Below are 15927 nucleotides of genomic sequence, written 5' to 3' on the forward strand. Positions count from 1 at the left end.
TGTTCAATTGTCTTATTAGACATATTTTTCTTACCCATAAAACTTGAAGATTCAAGGGTCTCTTTTCTTTTCTTGATGTGGCATATCCTACCAACAAGCCATGAACGACCATGAGATGATGCTTCACCAAGTATTTCCTCAATTATCTCAGTATTTTCCCCTCCAGCTGACAACTTTTCTTCAAGCCTTGCCTATAATCCAAATAATAGAAATGATTATTGAATGAAATAATCCAAAACAACTGAACTCAAAGAATCACTCAAACCAGTAAATCCAATCTTCAAACATCAATAAATATAGACTTTAATTACTTAAGTCATTAATAACCTATTTATAAATGCTATTAAATTTGCTAAACCAGCAAAAAAATACCTCTAACGTTGACCTTGATGAGCAATATTTCTCCTAACGTAAAAAATAGCACAATTAAGGGCCTAAGATTCAGGATTTGGACCCATTTTGGACATAGATGATAAATGAAATTAAATGTCACTATTCAGTATAAACTAATCATATTAATTATAAATAACAAGTTTTAAAACTCATTTTGCACTTACCAACTTTTTGCGGATTCGTGCAAATCCAATTGGACCACAAGTATGTTGATCCTTGATTAGTTTTCGATTTGTTGAATTTTTTGCCGCCAATTCCCGAAAATTTGAAATAGAAAATGTCAATATATTATCAAAGTGAGATTTGAGATATTTAAAATTTTATCTCGACTTTGGCATCATTCCAAAATTGGAGGAGCGTCTCAAATTCTTTGTGTGATAAAAAGTTTGGTCTATTTTTCCTCCTATCATTATTGTTATCATAAGCCTTATAATAACTTTTCTTGATGCGACTTTTGTACACCCTCCAAGCATCGGACATAGTCTGCATCACCCATGGCTTCTCGTCTTCGCTTATAATATACTTTTGCTATAGAGTCCATGAAATTTAATAATCATTAGCATAAACGATGCAATAAAATTACTCTTTACATCACAAAGGACAAGGAAACCTATGCGAGTAGTTTAATTAAATAAATAAAGGGTTGTACCTTTACAAAATTCCATAACTCATCTTTACCATGTACTTTATGCCAATTGATGTGGTCCAAACACACATATTACCTTGCTAAAGTTCCCAAAAAATTACTGAATTCAGTCCAAACTCACATTTGAGCTTTCTCATATTTCAAATTAAAGCAACAAAGCACAAGAGCCCAAGCACCAAAATGCAGAAAACTCACCACACTAAAACTAATTATTACCAAGAGCCTAAACACCAACACAGAGAAAGAGCAATCAAATTAAAGCATCAGAACCCTACCATTGTATAAGCCTATAAGTCAAAGTGAAATTTAAACATCCAATTTGAACCCATACTTCCAAAATAAAGATAATTATAAGAGACTGAAATAAAGATAATTCTAAGAGACTGAAAACCTATACTTCGAATTGATTTTACTAAATTAATTAGTTAAATGAAAACTAAAAACGCATAAAAATGATTCATCAATAAGAGACTGAACACGGATCGTAAAAATACCTGGAACAGCTTTGGATCACAGGTGGTTTTGAAGGCATCCACCACCCTCAAAGACCGAACCCTAATGAACGAACGTTGAACTGGAGTTCTTGTTACCAGACAAGCGCAGATTAGTAGAGGGAATCAGTAGCCAAGTTTACGGATTTTGTATCTCAGAAAGAAGAATCGTAGAAAGGAAGGAAAGATAGACGTAAGATGTTAGAGTTTTTACTTTTTGGGATTTTGTTTATCTTCTTTTATCAGGGTTTTTACTTTTTGGACGTAAGATGGCGCCAATTTTTTTTACTTTTCCCGCCCAAATTTCCTCTTACTTTTTATGGTTTACAAAACTTTTGAAGTTATTGCTTGGTGAATATATTTATAATTAATATGGAGATTTTGTTTTTAAAAAATTAATATGGAGATTCTACCTTAATTGAATACTTGTAGGTCGATTTTTTTGCATTTTACTTTTTTTTCCTTTTATTGCTTTTGGAGGGAAATTCTAGAGTAAAAAAATTGGTGGAATTTTAGGATATTATATTAGTGTGAAATTGTGGAGAAAAAACAATATATATACTTTTGGTCAATGCATATATTTTTTATTAGATATATTTTGTGGGAATTTTGAAATAAAATTTAGAATTTTTTTAATAACAAATATTTTTTTAGTCATTTTATAAAATTAGGTATATTATTCTATTTTTATTAAATTAAATGCACCACTTGAATAGTTTCTTTACATGATCAAGTTGAATAATGCAATGTTATCTCTAAATATTGTCTAACGGTTGCCTTAAGACAAGCAAAATGAATAAAAAAATATCAAAAGCAACACGTTATCTAGTACCGTTGCAATCTACATACATGAATAGTAGCAATCAAGTAAATTTAGCTAATGCAACATTTGAAGGCATCACTTTTTAAAAGTTGGTTGCAATATGCAATCTATGGTGTAGTGACATAACATAGCGTAACATAACGTAATATAACGTAACGTAATGTAACGTAATGTAACATAATGTAACGTAAATTAACATACGGTAACATAACGTAGCGTAATGTAACGTAACATAACTTATTGTGACTTAGCATAATGTAGTGTAACATAGTAGCATAATGTAACGTAACATAACTTATTGTGACTTAGTGTAACGTAACTTAACATAATGTAACATAATATAATGTAGCATAACGTAACTTAAAAAACTTAATGTAATTTAGCGTAACATAACTTAACATAATATAACCTGACCTAACAAAACTTAGTGTAACTTAATTTAACCTGACCTAACAAAATGTAATTTAACATAATATAACGTAACATAACGTAACATGACATGACATAATGTAATGTAACATGACATGACGTAACATCATGTAATGTCGTGTCACGTTACGTAACGTCACGTCACATAACGTTGTGCAACTGATGCAGAATATAAAAATAAAATATCTTAGTTTTTTTAATGATGTTTAAAACTGATCCAACTTACCAATATTAAAGATAAAGTTACTCTTTTTTACTAATATTAAATTTAAAATTGTACTATTTTAAATATTTTTACACTTTATAAAAAAAATAAGGAAGAAACATTTACAATTTTATTTTAATACATATTATATAAGCTTAAACCATATGCAACCCCTTGAACTTGTCAATTTTGGTCATTTTGCCCCCTGAACTTACGGGACGACCTATTTGGCCCCTCAACTGTGTAAAAATGGTATTAGCAACCCCCTATTTTCATTATAACGGAAACAAAATGAAATTCCAACATTAGTACAAGTGTTCATGGAAGTATTAGAACCAGCCTGCATATATGTAACCTTATTTGCAGCTTCTTTTAGTAGTGCATAACCATATATATCATTTTTACAAGAGAACTTATGTACTGTCTCTAACCTCATTTGCAACTTATTTTAGTAGTGCATAACCCTTTTTATTATGATATTGGTGTTTGCAATGAGAAATGTCATAATTGTTTTCATTATAATAAAAACAGGGGGTTGTTAATACCACTTTTAAATAGTTGAATGGGTAAATGGGTCGTCTCGTAAGTTCAGGGGGCAAAATGACTAAAAGTGACAAGTTCAGGGGGCTGCGTATGGTTTTGGCCTACTATATATTCATAAAATGGCTTAATATATCATTTGTTTCCTGAACTTGTCCAAAAAGTTTGATTGACCCCTTGAATATTTAAAATGTTCCGATAGCTCCCTGAACTTGCATAAAATATTCAGTTAGCCCATTGAATTTGCGTAAAAATGTAATCAATGATCACTCGGTTGTAAAAAAAGTAGGTTAAATGAAGATATATTGCACATGTCTTAAAAAAGTAAAACAATCAAGATTGGGGTATGCGGTTCTAATGTTAGAGAAGACAAGTTTTATAGTTGAGTAAATAAGAACTTTCTTTTTAATCTTTTCTGTGAATTATGTAATAACATTTTAAGTTTAAGACTCGTGCAATATATATTCGCATTTAACTAACCTTTTTTTTTTTGCAACCGAGTGACTAGTTTATTACATTTTATGCAAAATCAGGTGGCTATCTGAATATTTTATGCAAGTTCAATGAGCTATCAGGACATTTTGAAAGTTCAGGGGTCAACCAAGTTTTTCGGACAAATTGAAAGAGGAAATGATGTATTAAGCTCACAAAGATTGATAAACAATAGCCGAAGTTAACTTTATATAATTAAGGGTTAATTACAAATAACTACCCTGTGGTTTGGCCGATTTGCGATGTGGTACCTCTGGTACTTTTTTTTTTGCAAACACAACCTCGAGGTTATCACCGTTAGCAAAATCAAGGAAACGGTAAAAATTCTGTTAAATCAAATGGGCATTTTTGGGAAAAAAATTCACTTGTTTGTTTGACTTTTTTAGTTGACCTTCTTCTTCTTCCTTCTCTCTCTCCTCTCTCTCCTTCTTTTTCCATTCTTCTTCCATTGTTGTTCTTCCTCCTCCTCATTTCTTCTTCTTCTTCTTCCTCCTCTTCTCCTTTCTTCTTCTTCTTCTTTTTTTCTAAAAAAATTCTAAAATTCCCAGACGTTGAAGAACGTTTGGAATTTCCAGACGTGATTCATCATCACATCTGGAAATTCCAGACGTTCTTCAATGTCTGGAAATTCTAGACGTGATCACATCTGGAAATTCCAGACGTGAATGTCTGGAAATTTCTAGATGGAAATTTCCAGAATTCTGAAATTTTTTTTAGAATTCTGAAAATTTCCAGAATGGGCTACGCTGATGATTTTTTCAAAGGACAAATAATCTGTCACATTCCTCAGAGTCTGCATAGTGTAGTCTGACTGGTTCACAACGTATTTTAGAGTATGCAAAGCATTATTATGAAAATCATCCTGACCAATAGAGAGAAGAATGCATCCACTCGTTGCGGCACATGTGAAAACTATCAACAATATGAGATATATCCTCTGAGATCTCTCTGATTTTTCGCCTTTTATGTTGATTCTCCATTGGAAAAAATACTGTAATGCAAGGGCCAAACCAAATATGAAAAACCATATGATGCCTATAATGAAACATGAGCTCCTGTGAAACCAACAGTAGCCCAATAATTCCAGGATTCTAGAAAATTTCTAGAATTTAAAAGAAATAGAAAAAGAAAAGAAAAAAAAGGAAGAAGAAGAGGTAGAGGAGGAGGAAGAAGAAGAAAATAGAGGAGGAGGAGGAGGAGGAGGAGGAAGAAGAAGAAGATGATGAAGAACAATGGAAGAAGAAGATGAAGAAGAGTGAAGAAGAAGATGGAAGAAGAAGGAGACGAGAGAGAGAGAAAGAAAAATAATAAAAAATAAAATAAAATTCGTTTTTCCTAAATTACCTCCTACCATGTCATCATCTTAACAGTTTCTATCTATTTGCCTTGATTTTGCTAACGGTGACAACCACAGGGTTGTGTTTGTAAAAAAAATACCACAGGTACCACATCGCAAATCAGTCAAACCACATGATAGTTATTTGTAATTAACCCTATAATTAATTACAACCTAGAATTGTTTCAAAAAAATAAAAATAAACTTACAACCTAGAATTTCATAAAAAAAGAAAATATAATCTAGAAACTAGGAAGAATTAATGCTAATTAGTAGAAAAAATAGCATTAACTAAGTTATAAAAAGAAGAAAACATTTATATGTCTCAAGATCACATTAGTTATTTTGTTAAACAAATATTTTCTAGCCAAATAGCATTATCCTTTATAATTAATTTTTGGGTAAAGTTCAAATAAAACCCCTGTGGTTTCACTAATTTTCAGATAAATGACTATGGTTTACTTTTTGTCAAAACGAGGATTGATGTTTTTAACTTTAACAAAATAAGGACTTTTTCGATTGATACTATTAAAATCACCTTGGACGACTTCAAAAATGACATATTTTAAGAACTACTAATATTTTAAGCAACTTTAATTCTTCAACTTTTTTATTTTGAGATTGTTTAGGTGATGTTTGGTAAAGAGAGAGAAAGTTCCAAAAAAGATGATTTTCGAAAATCGAAATGCAGTTCCGTAGAAAATATGCCATTGAACAACTTTAATTCTTGAAAATTTTCATTTTCAGGTAGTTAAAGATGGTTTTAATAGCATTAATCCAAGTTTGAAACCCGAATCCTTGTTTTGACAAAAAGTAAACCACAGTCCTTTATCTGAAAATTAGTGAAACCAGAGAGGTTTTATTTGAACTTTACCCTTAATTTTTATAATTGGAAGAATATAGTATTATATTTTGAAATTTAGTATTATAAATCATTCTAATAAATTTATACATTTTTCAAAAATATTGATCGATGAGTAATATCCATTAAAAAATAATCCATATATACATATATATAACTTATGATGAGGGCATCCTTCCTCTAAGCCCGAGTCTGGAGCTACGAGGCGGAACACGGGAGAATCCATCGAAGGAAGGCGAAAGCAAAGACAAACCAGAGAGCACGCGGAGCGTGCCTAGCAAGACGCGAGGCGTGGCGAGTCCCGTTTCTGAAGGAGTGTCAAGGAACTCAGGGACGCAGAGCATCCCAACTAGTACGCGGGGTGCATGTGGCAGCTTCCAGCGAGAATCATCTCAAGAGGTCAAGTACGCGGCGGCATACGCTTAGGACGCCATGTGTAGATTCCAACCCATAGAGCCACCCAGTCCAGGAGCTCAACTACGCGAGGCGTAGTCCTGAAGACGCCACATGTAAGGAGCATCATCGAGCGTCCCCAAGTTCAGAGACTCAAACACGCTGGGCGTAACTCCTGGGGCGCGGGGCGTACTCTGCTGGAAGGATACTTCTCCTCCAAGTTCTTACCAAGAGGGGACCATTACTGTTGGTGTTAATTACTATTTTGCCACCAATCCCTTATTACTAAACTACCATGGACTCTTTCATTTCCTATCCTACCTTATTCACATGTTTTGCCCAAAACCCTATTCATGGGTTTTTAGCCTTTTCTCTTCTTATTTGGGAGAGTATTTAAACTCTCTTCTTTGTAATGTTTGATAACTTTGATGAATTAAAACTAAAGAGCCTCCATTGGAGCTTGGATTTTCAATTCTTGGGTTTACTCAACCTTCTAGTTTGAGCTAGAGAAGATTGCACTCTTTGTTGGTTTATGATTAAAACCTCCAGTCGATTTCAATCTACATCAGTTGGTATCAGAGCCGAGGCATTTTCCTTCCCGGTGACTTCTTCTCGGAAATGGTTCAACCACGTATCACAAACGAAGCCACCTGATCCACAGAACAAAGAGTTGAGGCGTTAGAAGGCAACTTGAAGCATCTAACAGAGTCTTTAAGAACGTTTGAGGAAATATATGACACGAGTACCCATTAGATTCTTCTTGCCCTTGAAGAACTAAAGATCAGACACCGCAACACTCAAGCTCTTCTAACAGGAGAACCCCACCGGCGGCAAGAAGAGCAACCCCGACTTCAACTTGAGCGATAACCCACTCCACCTCCTAGAAGGAATCATGCACCACAACTACCAATGGGCCCTAGGGTTCAAGAGGTAAGACAAAACAATCCCCTAGTCATTACAAATGTGGATAGTGATAGTGATGGGGATTTATTTGATGACTATGATATGCCTATGATTGCTAGAAATATGGGGATTAGGATGAATGATGATGTTTGAATGATAGGCATAGAAATGACATGCATGTGAATGATGTTGTTGGTCCCGCGCATGTGCATGTCGGGAATATAGATATTGTGCATGATAATGTTGTAGGTGGTTATAAAAGGGAGAATGTTGGGTTGAATGATCCGTATGGGGGTCAAGGTAATGAAAGAGGCGGATATGGGAGAGAGCCGAATTTGAGAAGGGCATATGGAGGTAATTTTGAGCGGGATGATGCTTTTAAGCTAAAAGTGGATTTACCGTCGTTCGGGGGAGAACTCGACATAGAGGGTTTCCTTGATTGGTTGTTAGGGGTGGAACGGTTCTTTGATTATGCGGGAATACCGGAGGATCGGAAAGTCCATTTAGTAGCTTACCGGTTGAAAGGAGGAGCTTCGGTATGGTGGGATAATATGAATGAAGGAAGAAGAAGAGGAGGAAGGGAGCCGATTAGATCTTGGCTTAGAATGAAATCGATGTTGCGGAAGAGGTTTCTACCACCCGACTACGAGTAATACATTTACAGTTCTTATCGAAATTGCTCACAAGGTGCAAGGAGTGTGCACGAATACACCTCGGAGTTCTTGCGGCTTTCGGCAAGGGCTAACTTATCGGAAACCGAAAGCCAACAGACTTCAAGGTATCTTGAAGGATTGAGGTACAACATCCAAGACCGAATTGGGATGCAAATGGTGATTCGGGTGTAAGACGCCCGTAATTTAGCATTAAAGGCCGAGGCACAGTTGAGTTTGAGGGGACGTGAAGGCTATAGGAGAGCCGGGACTGAAGGTACTTATGGAGGGAGAGGAGCTCCCAAGGGGATTGATAAAGGCAGGGATATTGCAAGTTCAAGTGATCCCAAGGCACCAAGTGTGGGAAAGGCACCTAGTGGAGATGTGAGGCCTTTTAAGGCAACACAACCCCCTACAGGCAACAACCCCTATGCGAGACAGGCTCCATTCAAATGTTTCCGATGCAATGAGTCGGGTCACTGTTCCAATGAGTCTCCCAAGAGGAGAAGTGCAAATTGAAGGTAAATAGGCAAACGTTTGGCAGCGAAAATATAAAAATTTTAACCTATTTCCTTAAACCAAGATCCGTTAATCGTTATTTCATATAAAGAGGGTCAGAAGGAAATATCTTTTGAAGAACTATCTACCGTTGTAAGCGAAGTGCCCTCAACTCTAGATCCAAGTTCACGAGCATAAAACAAAACACAAATATAAAAAAATATAAGAATTCAACCAAGTAATAGCAATCAAGATAGATTGCCTCTAATTAATCAACACAAGATCAAAAGAATGGAAACGAGCGGAGCAATTTCTTCCTCTACAATAGACTAGTCAAAATTCTCTCTCTATTAGGGATTAACCAAGTACACCTATAAAAGGGGATATATATAGCCTCTTGTATCTAAACTTTAGTTAGATAGAATTAGGTTACTTCTTTTGAGTTTTATTCTAAAATAAAACTTCATAAATATTATCTATGGTTTTTAGATAACTTCTTTAGAGTTTTATTCCAAAATAAAAACTTCATAAATATTATCTATAGTTTTAGATAACTTCTTTACAGTTTTATTCTAACATAAAAACTTCATAAATATTATCTATAGTTTTAGATAACTTCTTTATAGTTTTATTCTAAAATAAAAACTTCATAAATATTATCTAAAGTTATATCTAAATATAAAGATAATATTAGGTTGTTTGGTAGAATAATATTTAGAAGCAATTTAATCACTTTAAATCTTCTAACTTAATTATTCCATAATTAATTTATCAACAATTATAATCTAATCATAATTGACTAAAATAAATTAATTCTCACATGTATATATATAATACATGTATTTCCTCTTTTTATTATTTGGGCCTTTATATTGGGCTTCCATCTATTAATTAACATCCATTCCTCTTTTGGTTCCAAGTTTTATGTGTGACCCATTAGGTTCTTATTGCTTCTAGCCGTATACAACTATTAAATTAATTTTCTCAGAATTATATTTAATCTTTGTATAACGGAATGAGTGCGCGAACTATGATTGGCAGATCCGAAACATTCCCCTAGAGCTATAAGAAGATAGGTTGATTCCGTCGTTGATCTTTCCGTATTAGTTACAGTATAATTCGATCCTTTGTCAACTACATCCTTGAACAGAATCTTATGACTATGGGCAATGTCAAGTCATATATAGCGAGACGTTCGTTTTACTTATACATGCCGAGTTAACTCCAATTAGATAGGTTAAGTGAAATCTACATTTCAAGTCTTAAGCTATCACCTTGCAAGGATTTAGTGTTAAGTCTTCCACAAGCGATCCTTGGACATATCTCCCATTTATCAGGAGTGACAAATGCTCAATCCAATGTATAACTATCCTGCAATTACTTAATGTGATACCTAACGTTTGCCGTACACACCCCAGAGTCATCCCTGTTATGGATCGTGTTACAACAGGATCAAAGCATCACATTCCATAATCCAGAATCACTAATTAACATTCCTTTGAGTCTTAGGATTACTTATACCTATTAATACCAATGAGATGAACATGTGACAAGGATAAATCTACCCATCCTGTTATCTCAAGTCGGGTCCCCAATCCTAATGAACCCCATGTAACTGTCTAGATATCTGCATATCTGAAGCTTGTGAGATCAGCTCTCTGTCTCGACAGAAAATATTGTTACATGCAAGTCTCAACTGTGTTATGTCAATCCTTATTCAAAACATATCACTTGACTTGGGGTGGTTTTAAGTTTATTAGTTTATTATAATGTTTCGTCTCACTTTATGCTTGTATGAACACTTTATAATCACTTTAAATAAACTTAGGGATTTCCTTTTATTAGACTTATTTAGTTCTTTAAAAGAGGTTGCCTTTATACGGTTATGAAACCATATCTTGTTAAAACAAATGACATAAAGAACAATTCATTTACATTAGGTTTATATCCTGGACACTAAACCCCAACATACTCCCACTTGGACTAAAGCCAATTGTTTCTAAAAACATTCCCAAAAGCATTCACATGACCACCATGAACCTTTTGGGGTAAGGCATTCTTTAAATGGATCTATAAGATTGTCCTTTTATGGGCACTCTGTTTTGATTCACATGACCACCATGAACCTTTTGGGGTAAGACATTCTTTAAATGGATCTATAAGATTGTCCTTTTATGGGCACTCTGTTTTGATTCTCATATCTACTCTTGTTGTTATCTCTTGGTAGAGATAGTAACGACTGAGGTAGTGTTTGGATGTATTATGAGACTGCGGGTCCTTGGCAAGAGCAACGGCTCTATTGTTAATCTCATTAACAATGTCAGGTACCCCACCTAGTTCATTAATGAACTACCTTTCCAAACTTCCTATCAGCTGTTTCCACAGCTGCTACATACTCTGATTTTGACCTTTGGCTCAACTACGGTTTCCTGCTTGGAACTATTCCAGTTAACCGTACCTCTTTCAGAATAAACTTGTATTCTGTGAGATCATCTTTATCTGTTTGATGACTTATATCTGAAAGTCTCCAACTTTCAATTTATCATCTCTATATACTTGGAACATGTCCATAGTTTACCTTAAGTACTTAAGATTGTCCTTGACAATAATCCAGTGATCATCACTTAGATTGACCTATAATCGACTTTGTCATGCTTAAAGTAACAATGATATTAGGTCTAGTGCGAAACGCTTTGAGCACTTTGTCAATGCATTTAGATTGGGAGGGGTCAAGCAGTCTTCTTAATCTTAGATCTTAATCTTTAAGATGTAAGCTGCTTCTCCTTAGTCTATTATGGAGAATTTTATCCGATAACCAAAATTTTCACCAATTGTAGTGTAGCCATGTCATTCCCATTAGTAGAATATCATCGAAATGTCATACTAAGTAAATGACCAAGCTCCCACTAGTTTACATGTAAAGGCTCATACGAGCTCCCACTAGTTTACATGTATAGGTTTGTAAGAGTCTCCTCATAAGCTGTAGGTTCATCGTCTAATACTTGAACCTCTTCGTTGTCTCCCACTAGAAATCCAAATCTCTTTGGGATTTCATCGGCTCCCACTATAAATCCAAATCTCTTAGGGATTTTGATGAACTTGACCAGACCAATGAGTTAGTAATGTCACCAGTGTCTCATCTTGTGAGACAGATTCGTGTTCCACTATCGCTTCCGCTATTTCAGCCTATCCTTCCTTTTGAACTTCATCAAGTTCAATTACGCTTTCTATTTATGTTTCTAGAGAAACTCTTTCTTTAGAAGTATAGCGTCTTTGGATACTGTTACTTTTGATCATATGGATGATAGAAGTAATATCCTACTTTTCTTTCGGATATCCAATGAAGAAGTATTTATTAGATTTAGAATCTAACTTATCTGATGTGTTTAACACATGCTGACCACCCCTAAACTCTCATAAAAGAGAAACTGGGTTTCTTTTTCCATGAACAATTCAAATGGAATAGAACTGGCGGATTTTGTGGATACTCGGTTTAAGGTATATAAGGTGGTTTCCAAGGTGTAGCCCTAGAACATCTTTGGAAGAGAGGTTATGCTCATCATGGATTGTACTATATCTGATAGAGTACAATTTCTCCTTTCAGATACATCGTGGTGTATACGGAGGGGTCCATTGTGAATGAATCCATAATCATTTAGATAATTCAGGAAAACATTTGAAAAAAAAAATTCTACCTCGATCTAATCGAAGTACTTTAATAGACTTTCCTGTTTGAATCATTTGAACTTTCTCAAAAGTTTCTGACTTATGCTTCATTAAGAAGATGTATCAATATCTGGTATGATCATCTTATGAAACTAATGAAGTGACTGAACCTTTTTCTTTGCTTGTGTTGATATATGACTAACTACATCTGAATGTACTAGTCCTAGAGTGTCTGATACACATTCTCCTTTATTGCTAAAGGGTGTCCGTGTCATCTTTGCCTTTAAACAAGACTTACATGTGTCCATTGATTCAAAAATCAACTGAGTTTATAAGCCCATTCTTGATGAAGCTTGAACATGTGTTTTTCGTTTATATGGCCTAGGTGACATTCCCACAAGTAGGTTGAATTATCTATCTTTTAATTCCAAATGTAGAAGCACCATCCTGACCCGTCTTCTAAAGAGAGTCCAAGTACATCTTACAGTTCTTCTTCCATTTCCTTTCTTTACCATATTAGTGGCATTCCCTACTTGCTTTTATTGACTTGGGTTCTTTAGAATTTGGAAACTTCCCTTTTCACTCGTGAGATCCCTCAATACCAAGTTCTTACATCACTTTCTTAAGATTTGGGCTCAACTGACTTGAGCATATTCAATAGCTCTTCTATAGAGGTCTTTGAGTTTATTCATGATGAGCTTACGAATAAATCTTCAGGAAGGATCGCAGAACTAAGTCGACACTTAATTCAAATCTAATACTTGAAAGCTTCTGTGATGTAATCAATCGTCTTGACACAAAGTGTCATAGCTGCAAGTGTGATACATCCTGTACGTTCGTCATCTGATTGGTGCTTCCAGCAAACATCAATCTTTTGACAGGAGCATCATCTACTAGGGCATTGGGCATCGGTATGCCCAATCTTTTCGAACTTCAAAACAATTTTGAGTTTGCCAAAGTCGTCGGTGAATTTTGAACTATTCAATTTGTTATCGGTTAAAATATTATGTAGATCCATTTTATTAGATATGATGATTCAGAGTATTTACTTTAACTTGGGAGTGAGATAGAGTGACGTATGTTTATTCATTTGCTTTAAAGTATATCAATTTAAAAATTATAGGTCTTTTAATTCATTTTAAATTGCTCCCACTATTTTGCCAAATTAATAGCCCTCCATATTAATTCGAAGAATTTCACAAATCCTTTAGTGAGCTAGGATCCTAACTCCTGAAATTTCACCTTGAGTTTATTCAACAAGCTGGTCTCATTTGTTAGGTAGATTCATACAATCAATCACATCAACAATGCGATTCCTAGGTTATTGGGTTACTAAGCACATTAGTAACTAATATGTTATGCATATTAATCCCAACCATATTGCCCTTTAGTTTATGACAACATGAGTTTACCCATCCAATTATCATAATCTAATTTAAGTATTACCCCATATTCATGAAAAAGCGATTTTCGATAATTCAGGTGTTACCATAAGACCACGAGCTTGAGTTTACTCAACAACCCAAAGGCCCCAGTACTGCCGGCTGAATTATAATATTAGGGAGGGGCAACCGATTTTAATAACTTGCTTATCTACTTAACTTTTAATTAGCAAGGAATTTTTATTTTAAGTCTCATAATCTAACCTAGTCTTGATTTGCTTTAGCATACATCAGACAAATACAATTTACATTGGTAGTTATGGACATATCATCTAAATTATTCCGTTGAGCCAGAAACGAAATAAAGGTCACCCTAAGGTAAATACTAACTATTACATATTTATCCTCCAGGTCCTCCGTCTTTTCCTTGACGCCTTGAAATTATATTAACATCAATTTCTATACTACTAGAGAATACAACTAATTTGAAGGGACTTAGATGAGAAGAGAAATTACAACAGAGAGTAGCTAAGGCAGGACACGCAGGTCCTATTTTCCAAAAATACCAAAAGACTAAATAACTATTATAGAGGGTCCAAATATGTCCATAACACCAAACATGCAAAGACTCAATTAAATAAATTTAATTGGTTGATTACATAAACCCTTTATGTGATATTTAAGTTAATCAAATTAAACTTTTAGATTAATTACATTTTCAATTTTCCTTTAATTAACTTTACTATCTAATTAACCTTTAATTAATTTTGTATCATCTATATTTTATCTTAATTAAAGTATATGAAATATAAACTTAATTAGATACTTCAAAATACAACTATACAAAAATTAATTATTTGTGTTCAATTATTTACCAAGATTATTTAACGTGTTTAATTCAACCGTATCACATACAAATAATTAAACTTTGTAAAATCAATTCCAGAACACAAAACTTTTAAGACGAGAGATTATACATCATTGTGTTTAATCATTTTACCAAAACCGTTTAAAGTGATTAACTAATATATCAAGTATATTTATTAAGCAAAAAATGGTTTGCAAAATTAAATTAAAACACATACCATTACCATATCCTTTTATTAATTATAACGATTAATAAATTTATATGGGCTGATTCGTTGTTTCTAAATTTAATTTTGTATCAATGAAATAGTTTATCTAATTAACTGTATCAAAACATCTTAATTAGACAACTGAAATCAATCTATACAATTTAAAATAGACAACGATTAAATCATGTGGATCGATTAATTCTATATATATTTTAATTTTAGTTTTCTGAAAACCAAAAATATTCAGAAAAAAGTAAAACCGAAAATCAGGGGACGAAACTTGATTCGTCCCCGTCGCGGATCGCATCCACGACGCTGGCGGTGTTGCTGCCAAAGGGGCAGCAACATAGCCGCCCAGCAAAAAGAAGCAGCATCTCAAAGGAGCTGCTACTTCAAAGTTGGCAGCAACTCAAAGAGTTGCTGCCAACATAAACTTTTTTTTATTAAAATTAAAAAACTTTAATTCTTTTTTATAAAACTCTGTTTTAAATCAAAACTCTTTTAATTAAAAACTTAAATTTTAATTTCGAATATATATATATAAAACTCAGTTTATATTTATATAACCTTTTTCAAATATATATCTAATTAATCAATTCTAACCGTTTCGTTTAAATCGTTAACAAAATCAAAATTTTCAAAGATTAATCGAATTAACTCTTTTAATGATTCAAACGGTTAAACCCTTAATCCACAAAACACGTATATCTTAATCTCATCTTAACCATTTATCTTTAAATTAATTAACCGAATATAATTGATTAATTAACCTAACAATAAATCTATTCAATCTGATTGAAAAACCCTTTTATTTTCATATATGAAATAACGGATTTAACGCAGGCTCTGATACCACTGAAGGTAAATAGGCAAACGTTTGGCAGCGGAAATATAAAATTTTTAACCTATTTCCTTAAACCAAGATCTGTTGATCGTTATTTCATATAAAGAGGGATAGAAGGAAATACCTTTTGACGAACTATCTACCGTTGCAAGCAAAGTTTCCTCAACTCTAGATCCGAGTTCACGAGCATAAAACAAAACACAAATCAAACGATATTAGAATTCAAACAAGTAATAGCAATCAAGATAGATTGCTTCTAATTAATCAACACAAGATCAATGATAAAGAGAAAGAGATG

This window comes from Euphorbia lathyris, chromosome 5 (assembly GCF_963576675.1).
Source record: "Euphorbia lathyris chromosome 5, ddEupLath1.1, whole genome shotgun sequence".
Taxonomy (NCBI): domain Eukaryota; kingdom Viridiplantae; phylum Streptophyta; class Magnoliopsida; order Malpighiales; family Euphorbiaceae; genus Euphorbia; species Euphorbia lathyris.